This window comes from Leucoraja erinacea, chromosome 5 (genome assembly GCF_028641065.1).
Source record: "Leucoraja erinacea ecotype New England chromosome 5, Leri_hhj_1, whole genome shotgun sequence".
Taxonomy (NCBI): domain Eukaryota; kingdom Metazoa; phylum Chordata; class Chondrichthyes; order Rajiformes; family Rajidae; genus Leucoraja; species Leucoraja erinaceus.
This window is the reverse complement of record NC_073381.1, coordinates 66376044-66392765: the sequence shown is the minus strand read 5'-3', so window position 1 is coordinate 66392765 and position 16722 is coordinate 66376044. Positions and strand designations below refer to the sequence as shown.

The 16722-nt window shown below is 42.9% G+C and overlaps 1 pseudogene; it reads right to left on the bottom strand.

Annotated features, from left to right (window-relative positions):
* Window positions 1-16038, bottom strand: part of LOC129697667 (dynein heavy chain-like) — an 87317-nt pseudogene extending 71279 nt beyond the window's left edge.
* Between the last annotated feature and the right edge of the window lie 684 nt (window positions 16039-16722).

Here is a 16722-nt window from a genome sequence, read left to right as displayed (position 1 = left end):
ACAGTTGAACCTTCTTAACCAACCTTCCATGAGGAACCTTGTCAAAGGTCTTACTAAAGTCCATATATACAACATCCACTGCTTTACCCTCGTCAATTTCCCTAGTAACCTCTTCAAAAAATTCAAGAAGATTAGTCAAACATGACCTTCCAGGCACAAATCCATATCCAAACTAATGCCGTACATTTATTCTAGATTTAATTAATTACTTAAAGCTGCTTTGGTGAGAATCGCTCACATCTCAAAATTACTAAATACAGTAATGCAGTATATATTCAAACGTACAAAACATTTGGAGTGACCCATGATCCTGTGGGGCAGGAGAGTCATGTGGTTTACCTGCTTTCCAATAATTTAACTACTAATCAGTCTGAGTAGGCACAAAGAGCTTTGAGAATAAACATGTACATAATTAATAGTTCGTCCTTGCAAATATTATAAAAAAGTTGTATTTCTTTTTATATCCATTATTTTTACTATTATGTGTTACACAAGAGTCACAGTCATAGAGTCATACAGCTTGGAAACAGGCCCTTCGGCCCAACTTGCCCTTGACAACCATGATGCCTCATCTACACTAGTCCCACCTGCCTGTGTTTGGACCATATCCATCTAAATATTTCCTATTCATGTAATTGTCCAAAAAAGAGGTTTGGAATTGTGAAAACGAATACCTTCAGATTCAGGGACAGTTTCTTCCCAGCCGTTATCTGACAAGTGAACCATCCTATCACCAACTAGAGTGCAGTCCCGACCAATCATTTACCTCATTAGAGACTCCCAGCCTATCTTAGACATTTAGTTTAGTTTAGTTTTGTTTAGAGATAAGTGCGGAAACAGGCCCTTCGGCCCACTGAGTCCGCACTGACCAGCGATCCCTGCACATTAACAATATTCTACGCATACTAGGGACAATTTACATTTACAGCAAACCAATTAACCTATAAACCTGTACGTCTTTGTAGTGTGGGAGGGAACCGGAATACACGGAGAAAGCCCTCGCAGGGCGAACGTACATACTCTGTACAGACAACACCTGTGGTTAGGATCAAACCCGGGACCCAGGGCTCTGGCGCTGTAAGGCAGCAACTATACTGCTGCACCACCATGATATTCACTTATGCCCACATTATGGACGTTATCTAGACTAAACGTTATTCCCTTCATCCAGTATCTGTACACTGTGGACAGATTGATTGTAATCATGTATAGTTTTTCCGCTGACTAGATACCATGCAACAAAAAAGCTTTTCACTGTACCTTGATACACCTGGCAGTAAACTAAACTAAACTGAACTAAACTAGTACCTGCCTCAACTATCTTATTTGGAAGCTAATTCCATATACCCACCACCATCTGAGTGAAAGTATAAGGGACTGCAAATTGGGATACAACCACGGCAGGGAAGATCCTTTTTGAAAATGGAGGAAAAGTGACTGTTATACCTATATTACTAAAAGTCTGATCTTGACCACTTCCTGTTGTTCTGTATATTGATTTTAGAAAAAACGCTGCCACTTACCGCTGTGATTCTTGGCCATCTTACTCAGAGTCCCCCTCCGCTGCGCAGGACAAGAGGATGGGGGAGCGACAGGGTCACATCTCTCAGTCTGAGCTGTGAATAACATTGAACACATGTTTACTAAACTGTGAGTGGTTTTTACTGACCTGTCAGTGCCCTTAATATGGTTTGAAAATATAGTTTGGAAATACTAAAGCTGTGTTGCATTTGGTTTGGAAATGCTAAAGCTGTGTTGCCTTTGTTTGGAAATGCTAAAGCTGTGTTGCCTTTGGTGTGGAAATGCTAATGCTATGTTGCCTTTGGTTTGGAAATGCTAAAGCTGTATTGCCTTTGGTTTGGAAATGCTAAAGCTGTATTGCCTTTGGTTTGGAAATGCTAAAGCTGTGTTACCTAATTAAAGTTGCCTTCCCTAATTAAAGTTGCCTTGCCTAATTAAAGTTGCCTTGCCTTCTATGTAATTGTAAGTCTAATCTTGACCATTTTCTGTTTGCTCTTTATATTGATTTAAGAAAATAATCTACCACGTACGGCTGTGATTTTTTGGCCATCTTACTCAGAGTCTCCCTCCGCTCATCAGGTGCTGAGGATTTTTCCCATCGATGAAAAATAAGAGTTATTAGTGCATTAAAATGTTGAGATTCTCTCTCCTCTCAATCATGCCGTGAAGGTCATGCCCCTTCTGGTGGGAGGGGGGGGGACTTTAAAACCCAGAAGTGTGGGCGTGGCTCAGTCTCTGCAAGATGGAGGAGGGAGAGAGGTCATGACTCGCTGTCTTTAGTGTCCTTGCACCCTCCTTGAAATGGTATGAAACTGTACTTGAATTTGGTGGCCTTGCACCCTGCTTGAAGTGGTAAGAAACTGCACTTGAATTTGGTGGCCTTGCACCCTGCTTAAAATGGAATTTCAAGGAATAGCCGTGAGTCAACTGCCAGCCCATCAGCCATGAGTGAGTGAGCTGCCAGCACAACAGGCTTGAGTGGCTGAGCTGCCAGCCCAAGAATCCATTCGGCCCACAATGCCCATACTAACCCACTGGAAACCAGTCCATTCAGCCCACAACACCCATACTAACGCTCCAGAAAGCCCCCCCCCCCCCCCCCCCCCCCCCCCCCCCCACGGGCCACCAATATTGGAATTGGTGAAGAGGTGGAATATTACGTTCGGGGACCAGCCCTCTCGTGTGATGCTGGGACCCAACGGGTCCCACTTAGTCTAGTTTCCTTATAAAGACGGTATTAAGATTTTATTGCAATCAAACCTTTTTATCATGGTGGAACATAAACAAGATTATTAAAAACTCACATACAATTCTGTCAGTTCCCAATAGAATAGGGGGTTCAAAGTACAGTGGCATCTGGATTATGATGAAGATTATTTTCTTGGCATACAATAATCATCAAAGCATTCAATAGCACCAATAATAACAACAGCAGTCATGAGTGAGATCAGCACCTGCAGCAACATCTCTTAAAACAGCAGTAATCAGTACTCCAGAAGATGTGTTCTGTTGATCATAATGGTCCACATATGTTCAGAAGAGAGACTGCTCCTTCTGAAGGTAGAGGAGGAGGGTGATTAATACCCTGAGATGACCTACAATAATTTGTAAATCTGTAGTGAGACTAAATTCATCCTTCACTTGTTCATTGGAAAATAAAACATATGTTTGTTTTAAAAAGAGAAGCAGGGTTGTGTATCTTAAATTTGTGAAACATTCTCTGTTAGTGTAATCTGTGGTCCTTTTGAACAGGAGGTGAGTTGGTGTTGGTCCTTTACAAAAATTGAAGGCCGACAGTGAATGTTACAGATGGATTATGTACCAGGTGCTTTGGGAATAAACATGTAGTATGTTAATAGTTCAATGGTGTAAAAAAATCATTACTCCTTTAAAGGGCCTGTCCCACGATGCGAGTTCACCCAAGAGCTCTCCCGAGTTTAAAAAAAAATCAAACTCATGGTAAGTACATAGAATGTACGTAGCGGGTACGTTGGAGCTCATGGATGTCTCGTAGCGGCTCGTAATGCGAACAGCAGGTACTTGGGAAACGCGGAAACTCGTGACGTTTATCAACAGTGTGAAAATTTTCCAAGAGTAAACAAATACTTATGATGAGGTACCACGAGTTTGATTTTTATTTAACACTGGAGAGCTCTTGGGTGAACTCGCATCGTGGAACAGGCCACCTGCTAGTTGCTGCAAGATTATAATAAAGCTTACCTTTAAATTGGTAGTTCCAGGGATTTCTGAATAAATCTGATAAAGCCAGGCTTCAACACATGCTCTGCTCTTTGGCAACTAATTTTTGACTGGCGTTTTAAAATAACTTGCATTATTATTAGAAGTTATTCAAGAGATATAAAGGGCTTTTCAGGAATCTTCAGACAGTTTAATTAATCTGGTCATGGAACTAATCCTAATCTAAGACTAATCTCATTCCAGTCTCTCCCTTCAGGGAGGCGCCTCTGGTCACTTGCTACAAAATCCACCCGCTTTAAAAACAGTTTCTTCCCCTCAGCAATAAGAACACTCAATTCCCTCCAATAACAGACAATACTAAGGACTTTTGATGTATATAGTGTTTTGTCTATGGTCTTTGTCTGTTCTTTTGCTCTATGTTTTGTTGGTGAGATTTGTGATTTGTGATGTGGTATGGATGCACTTTATTACTGTGATCTGTGTTGATATTAGTGTTAGCACTAAGTACTCAGTACTGGGACCCCAGCTATTTACAATATATATTAATGATCTGGATGAGGGAATTGAAGGCAATATCTCCAAGTTTGCGGATGACACTAAGCTGGGGGGCAGTGTTAGCTGTGAGGAGGATGCTAGGAGACTGCAGGGTGACTTGGATAGGCTGGGTGAGTGGGCAAATGTTTGGCAGATGCAGTATAATGTGGATAAATGTGAGGTTATCCATTTTGGTGGCAAAAACAGGAAAGCAGACTATTATCTAAATGGTGGCCGATTGGGAAAGGGGGAGATGCAGCGAGACCTGGGTGTCATGGTACACCAGTCATTGAAGGTAGGCATGCAGGTGCAGCAGGCAGTAAAGAAAGCGAATGGTATGTTAGCTATCATTGCAAAAGGATTTGAGTATAGGAGCAGAGAGGTTCTACTGCAGTTGTACAGGGTCTTGGTGAGACCACACCTGGAGTATTGCGTACAGTTTTGGTCTCCAAATCTGAGGAAGGACATTATTGCCATAGAGGGAGTGCAGAGGCGGTTCACCAGACTGATCCCTGGGATGTCAGGACTGTCTTATGAAGAAAGACTGGATAGACTTGGTTTATACTCTCTAGAATTTAGAAGATTGAGAGGGGATCTTATAGAAACTTACAAAATTCATAAGGGGTTGGACAGGCTAGATGCAGGAAGATTGTTCCCGATGTTAGGGAAGTCCAGGACAAGGGGTCACAGCTTAAGGATAAAGGAGAAATCCTTTAAAACCGAGATGAGAAGAACTTTTTTCACACAGAGAGTGGTGAATCTCTGGAACTCTCTGCCACAGAGGGTAGTTGAGGCCAGTTCATTGGCTATATTTAAGAGGGAGTTAGATGAGGCCCTTGTGGCTAAGGGGATCAGGGGGTATGGAGAGAAGGCAGGTACGGGATACTGAGTTGGATGATCAGCCATGATCATATTGAATGGCGGTGCAGGCTCGAAGGGCCGAATGGCCTACTCCTGCACCTAATTTCTATGTTTCTATGTTTCTATGTTTCTATGTTAATGTGACTAAAACAGTGTAACCATCATGTACTGAACCCAAATACCACCAACCCTGGTCGCGTGGCAAATAAAGATTCAATCTATCTTCTATCTGTCTAATGCCCACACAAATGGGAAACAACCTTTCTATGACTACATTTTGTGACTACAGTATTTTGTATGCTAACTACAATCGGCTTCTTCTCCAAAAATTATATTTATATCTCAGGAGCTAGTAGGATTTATTATCTTTCAGCTGTATTGTATGGTATGTGTCTGGAAATCCTCACATTTTTTTCCCTCTCATAATTTAAGAGCAAAAACTGCAATTGCATCAATTTTCCAAGGCTTTCCACCAATCTTTCACCACAGACAGGGTGAATAATCTTAGGACTATTTGCTCCCTGCAGATCGTCAATCACACATATTACCTCCTAAAGGCTCCACATAAAGGCTCCTTTCCCGCTGAACTGATAACTGAGTCCCATCAGTGAAATTGAGGCACAAGGATCTGCAAATGCTGGGATCTTGAGCAAAACCCAAAGAGGTGGAGTAACTCAGCAGGTCAGAGGGAGTGGATAGGCATTGTTTTGGATCACCACCCTTCTGCAGACTCAACCAGAAGCATCGTCTATCCATTCCCTCCAGGGTGACTACCTGAGCCGCTGAGTTTCTCCTGCACTTTGTGTTTTGCTTAATTTTTCCATTAGCATTAGTCCAATTTGGTGGCCACATGTTTATAACCATACCTTTGTAATATATAGAAAAATCTACTGTTTAAAATAATTGCAGAACCCCAACCTTGAAAAGCTACTGATGAATATCTAATTTGTTTGTGATACAGAGAATATTTAAAACATGTTTTGGGCTAGAAAATTACATACATGTTGTTGGTAAAATAGGAAAAAAATATTTCTGACCTTTCAATGCTAAGAAATATAGAAATCATATATTGTATGGATATTTACATGTGAATAGGTGGTGGGGGAGAGGTCTGTGCATATATGCATGATAATATGAGTGCACACATGTGTTTATGTAGTGTAATGTGTGTGTCTGGTCTTTTTAGTACCTGGTTTACAGTCTGTATGTATGTTTACATCTGTGAATTTGCATATATAGTGCAATACGTCTGAAGAAGGGTCTTGACCCGAAACGTCACCCATTCCTTCTCTCTAGAGATGCTGCCTTTCCAGCTGAATACACACCGCCCAGGAATCTCCGCATATTAACACCATCCTACACACACTAGTTTATAGAAAGCCAATTAAGCTACAAACCTATACGTCATTAGAGTATGGGAGGAAACCTAAGATCGCGGAAAAAAACCAGCGTGGTCACGGGGAGATCGCACAAACACCATACAGACTGCACCTGTAGTCGGGATCGAACCCAGGTGTCCGGCAATGCAAGCACTGTAAGGCAGTAACTCTACCGCAGTGCCATATGCCACCATGGAGTTACTCCAGCATTTTGTGTCTATCTCAATATTTGCATGCTTGTCTAGTTGTAGCTCAATGATCCCCCATAGACGTTTGTGCAACGTAGTCTGTGTGTGTCACATTAAATCTGCAGCCTTCATGGAATGCATGCACTTTAACTGAAAATCTGCAATGGGGTTTCAAAGATGATTTGTCTATGTCAACATCCCAGTAAACTTTGATCTAAAGATTCTTTGAAGGACTAATTATGGGATATTTTAATGATGTACATACAAGGAATTTGCCTTGGCGCTTTGCTCACAAGTAACAACACGATATACAGTAGACAATTAAAAATTAAACATTATAATTTAAACATGTGAAGAATGAAATAATATATCAGAGCACAAAGAGGCTATAGACGTTTGGCTATTGAGTAGAGCAACTGCTCCTGCAAAAAAAAGCTGTTTTTACATTTGGCTGTGGAGGCTTTGACAGTCCGGAGTCGCCTTCCAGAGTGAAGTACTTCAAAGATTCAAGATTCAAGAAAGTTTATTGTCATGTGTCCCTGATAGGGATTCTTGCTTTGCTTCAGCACAACAGAACATAGTAGGCATGACTACAGAACAGATCAGTGTGTCCATATACCATAGTATAAGTATATACACACATGAATAAATAAACTGATGAAGTGCAAATAACAGATAATGGGTTATTAATGTTCAGAGTTTTGTCTGAGCCAAGTTTAATAACCTGATGGCTGTGGGGAAGTAGCTATTCCAGAACCTGGTCATTGCAGTCTTCAGGCTCCTGTACCTTCTACCTGAAGGTAGTGGGGAGATGAGTGTGTGGCCAGGATCGTGTGGGTCCATGATGATACTGCCAGCCTTTTTGAGGCAGCCACTGTGATAGATCCCCTCGATGGAAGGGAGGTCAGAGCCGATGATGGACTGGGCAGTGTTTACTACTTTTTGTAGTCTTTTCCTCTCCAGGGCGCTCAAGTTGTCGAACCAAGCCACGATGCAACTGGTCAGCATGCTCTCTACTGTGCACCTGTAGAAGTTAGAGAGAGTCCTCCTTGACAAACTGACTCTCCGTAATCTTCTCAGGAAGTAGAGGTGCTGATGTGCTTTCTTAATAATAGCATCAGTGTTCTCGGACCAGGAAAGATCTTCAGAGATGTGCACGCCCAGGAATTTGAAGCTCTTGACACTTTCAACCATCGACCCATTGATATAAACGGGACTGTGGGTCCCCATCCTACTCCTTCCAAAGTCCACAATCAGTTCCTTGGTTTTGCTGGTGTTGAGGGCCAGGTTATTGTGCTGGCACCATATGGACAGTCGCTCGATCTCACTTCTACACTCTGACTCATCCCCATCAGTGATTTGTCCCACAACAGTGGTGTCATCGGCGAACTTGATGATGGAGTTTGCACTATATCCGGCTACACAGTCATGAGTATAGAGTGAGTACAGCAGGGGGCTGAGCACATAGCCTTGAGTTGCTCCCGTGCTGATTGTTATCGAGGCTGACACATTTCCACCAATATGAACAGACTGGGGTCTGTGAATGAGGAAGTCGAGGATCCAATTACAGAGGGATGCACAGAGACCCAGTTCTGCGAGTTTGGTAACCAGCTTGGAGGGGATGATTATGTTAAATGCTGAGCTGTAATCAATGAATAACAGCCTGACATATGAGTTTTTGTTGTCCAAGTGGTCCAGAGCAGAGTGGAGGCCCAGTGAGATCGCATCCACCAGTGAGATCTGTTGTGGCGGTAGGCGAACTGCAGTGGGTCCAGGTTTTTATCGAGGTAGGAGTTGATTTACGCCATGACCAACCTCTCAAAGCACTTCACCACCACCAGCGTTAGTGCCACTGGTCGATAGTCATTGAGGCACGTCACCTTACTCTTCTTGGGCACTGGTATAATTGATGCCCTGTTAAAGCAGGCGGGGACCTCAGACCTCAGAAGTGAGAGGTTGAAAATATCCGTAAAAACTCCAGCCAGTTGGTCCGCACAGATTTTTAGAACACAACCGGGTATACCATCAGGTCCAGGCGCTTTTCGAGGGTTCACCCTCTGAAGGATTTCCTGACATCGGCCTCTGTGACTGAGACTGAAATACCATCACAGCGAATGGGGGCTCAGGAAGGAACATCAGTATTCTCCCTATCAAAGAGTTGACGGCCAGGTTGAGAGGGGTCAGAGATGGTCTTACCCACTCTCTTCCTGGTCCTTGCAGTGTACAGTTCGTCGAGTGAGGGAAGGTTGCAGCCAATAACCTTCTCTGCTGATCGAACGATGCGCTGCAGACTCCGATTGTCATGCTTGGTGACTGAGCCAAACTAGACCATGATGGATAAGGTGAGGACAAACCCTGTGATGGCAGTATAAAACTGGACCATTATTGCCTGTGGCAGATTGTGTTTTCTCAGCTGCCGCAGGAAGTACATCCTCTATAGGGCCTTTGTAGACTGTGGAGTCGATGGTAGCCGCCCCATTTAAGGTCCCTGGAGATGATGGTTCCAAGGAACTTAAATTACTCCACAGATGTGATTGTGGTGTTGTTGATGGTGAGTGGGAGGAGGAGAGGGGGAGCTCTCCTAAAGTCTAGTCCGAAAGTTTTAATAATAAATATTTATTAAATGGCAATTCTGTCATTGTCCCCAGATCAGAAGACACTTTGCTCTTTGTACATTAACATTGATGGCAGCTTCCAGCATCTCTGAATTAATTTCTGAATGTATGGGATCTTTTGTCCTCACAGTAAACTAAGAATTAACATTAAAATAGTTTTGATTTAGGCCACGATCACAAGGTAATAAGCCATTTTGTTTTACAGCCTAATGCATTCTATCTGATGGGGATAAAAATCTTCAAAAGTACACTTAAACATCAAAGAGCAAAACTCTTTGATAGCCTCAGGTCTTTCTTATGATCTTCAATATGCTGGGCATCATAGTCTGCTACATTTCAAGTTGACTCCCAACACCACTGTGCTTAAACCCAAAGGTTTTTTTCCCTCCACAAACAAACATTATACAGCCATTGCATGAAGTTAATGGGCCCCTCACCAGATCAGTATCATGTAATCATCTTGCAAATCACAAGTGTTGAGTACATCCTATCAGTCTCCAGATCACCCACAGTCTCCAGCAATCTTCTTAGATAGACTGAAAACAATGCCAAGCCTGATCAATGTCTTAGACTGTAAAAGAAAAGCTAACATTGAAAACTCACTGCGTGGGAAAGATTTTGCCACAATGGAGTTATCTACTTTTAAATGGAAACAAATCTGGGAGTTTCAGGGTGGCACGGTGGCGCACCAATACAGTGCTGCCTTACATCGCTTGCAGCGCCAGAGACCCGGGTTCAATCCCGACTACAGGTGCTTATGTACGGAATTTGTACGTTCTCCCCGTGACCGCGTTGATTTTCTCCCAGATCTTTGGTTTCCTCCCACACTCCAAAGACGTGCAGGTATGTGAGTAAATTGGCTTTGTAAATGTAAAAATTGTTCCTAGTGTGTGCACGATAGTGTTAATATATGGGGATCGCTGGTTGGCAAGGGCCTGTTTCTGAGCTGTATCTCTAAACTAAACTAAACTAAATGTGGTGTAAAAAACACAAAATCCCTGAATTTTGATCATTTAAACACCTGTTTTTGCTCCAGGAGAGCTTAGTCTTGGGGAGACTGCAGCTTTTACATTGGGGCATCAACACTCAGTTCAATGCCACTTTAGATCCAGTGTGGAGCCCAAAGCTCCACTGACCCCAACCAGGATGATAAGGCTACAGATCGAGGGGCAACTGGGGTAGTGAGATCTTTCATAAGAAAAGTGTCAAGCTGATAATGTATTTTTTAAATTATTGATGTGTTATAGGTGTTACTACTTTTCTCTTGACAAACTTTGCCAGCAGAGCCAGTTGTGGGGTGGCACAATGGCACAGTAGTATATTTTCTGCCTTACGTGCCAGAGACCCTGGTTTGATCCTGACTACAGCTGCTATCACTACAGAGTTTGTACATTCTCCTTGCGGCTGTGTCGGTTTTCACCCGGTGCTCCGGTTTCCTCCCACACTGCAAAGATGTACCGGTTTGTAGGATAATTGGCTTCTGCAAATTGTAAATTGGCTCTCGCGTGTAGGATAGTGCTAGTGTACGGGGTGATCGCTGGTCGGCACAGACTCGGTGGGCCACAGGGCCTGTTTCCGTGCTATATCTCTAAAGCAATGTAGTCAAGTTTAAAGAATAATATAATTTATAACTGTTTTCTTGAAGCTTGATCATTTTTAGTTATCATTGAATGTCACTGCCAAATGATGCTCACAGCTTTCACAGCCGGCTGAAGCTGGGGGTAGAACTTTAGTGGCCGTCAATGCTTGCAAAGCAGTTTAGGCGATGCGGTTTCCACTCTTCACCATGAGAGATCTCACGATTAGAGCAACTCCAGCACAACATTGGTGCTTTGGGCCAGCAAAGTAGGTAAGTATTAGTATGGTAAATTGCATGCAACTGTTCTGGGTCGGGAGACCAGGCCAGCAAGATCTCACTGAAATAAACGTCCAAACAACTTGGTCAATCTTCTGGAAATGCCAAAGTTATTCCAATGATCTAGGCACATGTAATAAGTCTTACGGCAAAGCACGTTACCTGGCCACCCAGAGGATTGTAATGTCAGAGAACACTGGGCAGTGCAGCACCCACATGCATGCAATTGTTCTGCAAGGCATTGAGGCCTTTTATGTTTAGGCTTATCATTGTCACGTACATTGAGGTATAGTGAAAACCAATTAGATAGATAGCTTTGCAGCTATCCGATCAGATCAGATAATACCATGCATAAATTCAATCTAACTCCAGTACAATAAGTAGAGCAAAGGAGGAAGATACAGAGGTCCAATAGTTCAATAGTAGACAAAGTCCAATATCTGCAATGGGATAGAGGCAAATCAATCAATGCTCTAGTTTACTCAAAGACTCTTCAGAAGCGTTATAACAGAGGGGAAGAAGCTGTTTCTGAGTCTGGTAGTTTGCTCTTTCAATATTCCTAGTGGTATACTGGGAAACAACATTTCAGGATCAACTATAGAAATAAATAATCCTTCTTCTTCTGAGGTGAGCGGGCAGCTCTTGGACCGCTGCATTAATTAGATGCCACCCACAGTCTTTGGGGTCACCTCCAACAGCTTTGAAGGAAGTTCAGGCTGCTGGTCTCATGGCTCTGGAGTCATGGCATCTTTTGATCACTGATTGTTATCAATTACACCGGGCCACGAAGAATTGGAGGCATGGTGGCTCAGCGGTAGAACTACTGCCTTACGGTGCCATGGACCTGGGTTTGATCCTGACTACGGGTGTTGCCTGTACAGAGGTTTTACAATCTCCCTGTGACCTCCTTGGGTTTTCTCTGAGATTTCTGGTTTCCTCCCACACTCCAAAAATGTACAGGCTTGTGGGTAATTAGCGTTAATGTGAAACATTGTCCCTAGTGTACAAAGGTTAGTGTTAATGTGCCGGGATCGTTGGTCAGTGTGGGCTCGGTGGGTCGAAGGGCCTGTTTCCACGCTGTATCTCTAAACTAAACTAAACTCATCTAAACTAAACTAAACTAAATGCACAGTGAATCACAGTGAATCACGAATGTTAATGTGGCTTTATTGATAATCACTTCAAAGTACTTTCCTAGTATATGCTTGTGGGTCATTCCCATGGAATGGAAGAATATCTAACACTCATCCAGGGAAATTAAATGACAGTACTCAACTTTAAAATGATCCCAATAAAACACAGCAAAGATTATATATTTAGCACACTTTTAAGGTATATATGAATTTGATTTACAGATTTATAAAGGTTTATAAAATGGTTTCATTATTTGCTTTCAGGGAAATCTACAAAATAATTGGAAAGGTTCTTGAGCAGTGTGGCACCATCAGAAGTCATTCTGACGTTTTCTGTAATAGGGTGGGCCAAGGGCTGCATGGTGGCACAGTGTTAGAGTTGCTGCCTCACAAAGTGTCAGAGATCTAGGTTTGATCCTGACCATGGGTGCTGTATGTACGGAGTTTTTCTGTTTTCCCCATGACAACGTGAGTTTTCTCCTGGAGCCATGGTTTCCTCACACGTTACAAAGACATACATGTTTGTAGGTTAATTGGCTGACAAATTGTAAATTGTCCCTAGTGAATGGGATAGTGCTAGTGTACGGTGAACACTAGCCAGCATGGACTCTGTGGATCGAAGGGCCTGTTTCCATGCTGTATCTCTAAACTAAACCAAACTAAAGCATTGATCCATCACATGTAGTACAATGCAATCTTTCATGAGTTAATTTTACATTGAACATCATTTTGTGGAAAGACCTTTTGTTATTTTTGATATTCTAATTACAAGCTCAAATTTCCATCAATCGATCGAGTGCAATTTTCCATCAATCCATCCATACAATTATTTGCTCAATAAATTTGTCTGAGACTTTGATAAAGTATAAAGGCTTTCTGCCTTTCCCAATCCAACAGAATCATAGGTGGATCCAAATACTATCAAGTGTTCATTATTCAAACCCTCGACAGTAAAGATTCAGCACTATTTGGCCCTGAGGGAGATGAGGCTCATTTTTTGAAGAGCCTGACAAATATGAAAAGAAAGATTTCTAGTACAAAAACACAAATCTGAAATGTTATTTTAACAATGAATTCCAGGCACATGAAGAACAAAATTGCATTAAGGAATAAAACAAAAAAAGGTCCACTTTTTCGAATGAACTTTCTGCCTTCAGTAGGATGTGGATTCAAATTCTACTCCTGGGATCTGAGCACATAATGTGACTGACATTTCAGAGGAAGTGTGCATGAGGGCCCTTCCTGGACTCTCAGATGACATTTATTCATCAATGTAATGCGTTTAGTTTATTTTAATTTAGTTTAGAGATACAGCATGGAAACAGGTCCTTCAGCCCACAGAGTTCTCGCCAATCAGAGATCACCATATACTAACACTATCCTATACATACTAGGGACAATTTACAATTTTACCAAGCCAATCTGCCTATAAACCCAATTAAATTATTACTGATCAAATTATCTCATTTTTTATATCGATGTAATTTATGGAATTCTGCTGTACAAAGAAAATTAGTCATGACTTTTGTAAAATTATAGCAAGTAGAAGTTATAATCTATGAAGTGCTTTGACATACACTATGCACATAAGGAGTATAAAAATGCAAGTAAATCTTTTAACAAGGCTCCAAAACACTGTACCAAAAAAAGCAGTCGAAGCATATAAAGATAGAATGCGTCGCATGGAGTGTCTGATGCTCCAGTTACAAATGGATGCAATAAAGGGAAAATCAAAAACCTGACACAAGCACAAATAAATTAGGCTGCGTTCATTTAGGTATATTTCCATTATATTCGGCATCTTAATCAAGGACATAAAATGGAAGCAAACACTTCAGCTCACTAATAATAGAAGAGCATTCATTACAGAGTCATAGAAAATACTCAGCTCACTGCTCTTTCAATGCTGGTTATTTAACTGATCCACTGATGCACAGGATCACTGAATGAGTCACAAATGGAACAAAAGCAGAAAATTCAGGAAACAATCAACAAATCAGGCATCATCTGAGGAGAGAATAATTGGACTCCAAATAGAGTTGGTTTGTGCTCTTTTTGACTTCTTTATGCCAATTAAAATAAGTTAGATTATTTGATATGTCCCTTAAGGGTATATTTGGGCTTTTGACATTTTACTTCGGAGTCACGTGAGTGACTACATGAAGAGGCCGCTCAGCACGCATGCGCGGCATTGCGTTCAGCAGTGCAACAGCCGCGGGAGTCAGGCGGTCCCGCTACAGTTTAAAAGACGGACCGTCAAGTAAGTTACTCTGAGGTCGGCTTTTCGTTGGCAAGGGGAGCCTTCTGCTTTGTTTTCATAGACATGAACATGAACAAAAAGAGGCTCTTGAAGAAACCTGTCCCCCACTCGACTCCAACGGAGGAGCGTTCCATCAGTGGGGGGCAGGAGGCGGTATATAGCCTAAGTGTCCAAATAACATTCACACAAGAATTCACAATATAACAATGATTTTTAATTCTCATTGTCATTAATTTATAGGCCAAATGGAAGGAATTTTGTGTTTAATTCCCGTAAATTAATTGCCATTTAAATCATCTTGCGAGTGGGATTTTGTTGAACTTTGGTGGCTTTAGTTTTTTTTGAGAGCGATCCAAATCCCGTATCGGACAGCACCTGTAGTCGGAAATTGAACCCGGGTCGCAGCGCCGTAAAGCCACAAAATCTACCGTCCACTGTTATTGTTACAAAAGGAAATGGCGCTTGTGGTCTTTGGGAAAAACATGGGTGTGGGGGGGGGGGGGGGGGGGGGGGGGGGGGGGGGGGGGGACGTGAGGATAGAGAATAGGAAGGTCTTGTTGCAGTTGGTGTGGCTGTCCCCTTTCATCTTAAACTTATCTCCTCCAGTTCTTGATTACCCTAACCTGGGGGGAGAAATATCCTCTACGTATTCACCTTATCAATACCACTCATGATTTTGCACGCCTCTAATAGACCACACTTTAACCTCCTGTGTTCCATGGAATAAAGTCCTTACCTGCCTGGCCTCTCCCTATAGCTCAGGCCCTCAAGGACCCGACAATTGGAATGTTGCATTTGCGGTGAATTGAAACCCCATATCAGCAGGAAAAACACTGCCGGTTCGTATGTGGCCTAAATCACCTTTTTGCATCATAAAACTTGGATTAAAGTAATCCTAAGAAGCAAGTTTATATGTTAAATAAACGGCTTACCTTTATTTGTCCCGTACGGGAGATCCATCCCGTTGTAGGTGGTGACGGCGTTAGAAGTCGATATTTATTTTACTCCAGCCATTAAATTGTCCAGCGATGTTTTAACAAAACTTCAGAGAACGGATGTCGGATCAATTTTTCTTCAGCAGCTGAACAGGCTGAGAAAGTTCGCCTCCGACAGGTAGGAGAAAACGGCATTTTAATCCCACCCCCCTCTCAAAGGCGCCAAAGTCGCGCACACGGCCAGTGGCAGAACTGCAGCGCCGCTGAAGGTAAGTATTGTAACATACCTACTTCATAGACCTGCTGCAGTGGCGAGCGGTGAACGTCCCTGCGGATGTAAACATAGGCACACAGTTGGAGCACCGCGGGCACACGTACCGCGGACAACCCATGCCTGGAAGTGGGAACGGGAGCCAACATGCGCATCCGTTCACAAAGGCCGGCCAGCAACGCCGGGGCTGAAACCTCCTGTCCCCGGGCGGCAGGCAGGAAAACCCCAGGCAAGGCCAAGCCATACACGAGCTCAGCCGAGGAAGCAGCCAAATCCTCCTTAGGCATGGAACGGATACCCAGAAAGACCCAGGGCAGCTGGTCCACCCAGTCAGGACCCGTAAGCTGGGCCTTCAGCGCTGACTTAAGGTGCCGATGGAACCTTTCGACCAGCCCATTAGCCTGCGGGTGATAGGCGGCCGTCTGGTGCAGCCGGGCGCCATAGAGCTGTGCCAGGGCCGACCACAAGGAAGAGGTGAGCTGGGCCCCTCGGTCCGTGGTTATGTCGGATGGCACCCTGAACCGGGTGATCAAGTGGGCTGCCATATACCGGGTGCAGGCCTCGGTGGAGGTATCCGAGAGTGGAATCAAAACATAACAAAACACAAATCTGTCTTCCAGACTTTACCGAAAGTTGGAAGCAGTTCTTCTCGCTCTGAGGACCTAAAAGTTAAAATCATGAGAAAGCTTCATAATTCAAATAGATCTGCTGATTATGCTCAAACAGAAGCCAGGTCTACAATGATAAGAGAATCGGATTTTCCTTTCAGAACACGTTGTGCTGGAATAAAAGAACAAGGCACAGATAATAGGTAAAGGGAAATGGAAAAAAAGGAAAGTCTTCATTTTATGTTGTTCCTGTATCATGACCTTATTTGTATCCAACGCAAGGAGTAGATGGTTTGAAATACAGAGATAATGAGAAGCAACCATTACAGTAACTTATTGTACATACAGAAAATCCAAAGGGAG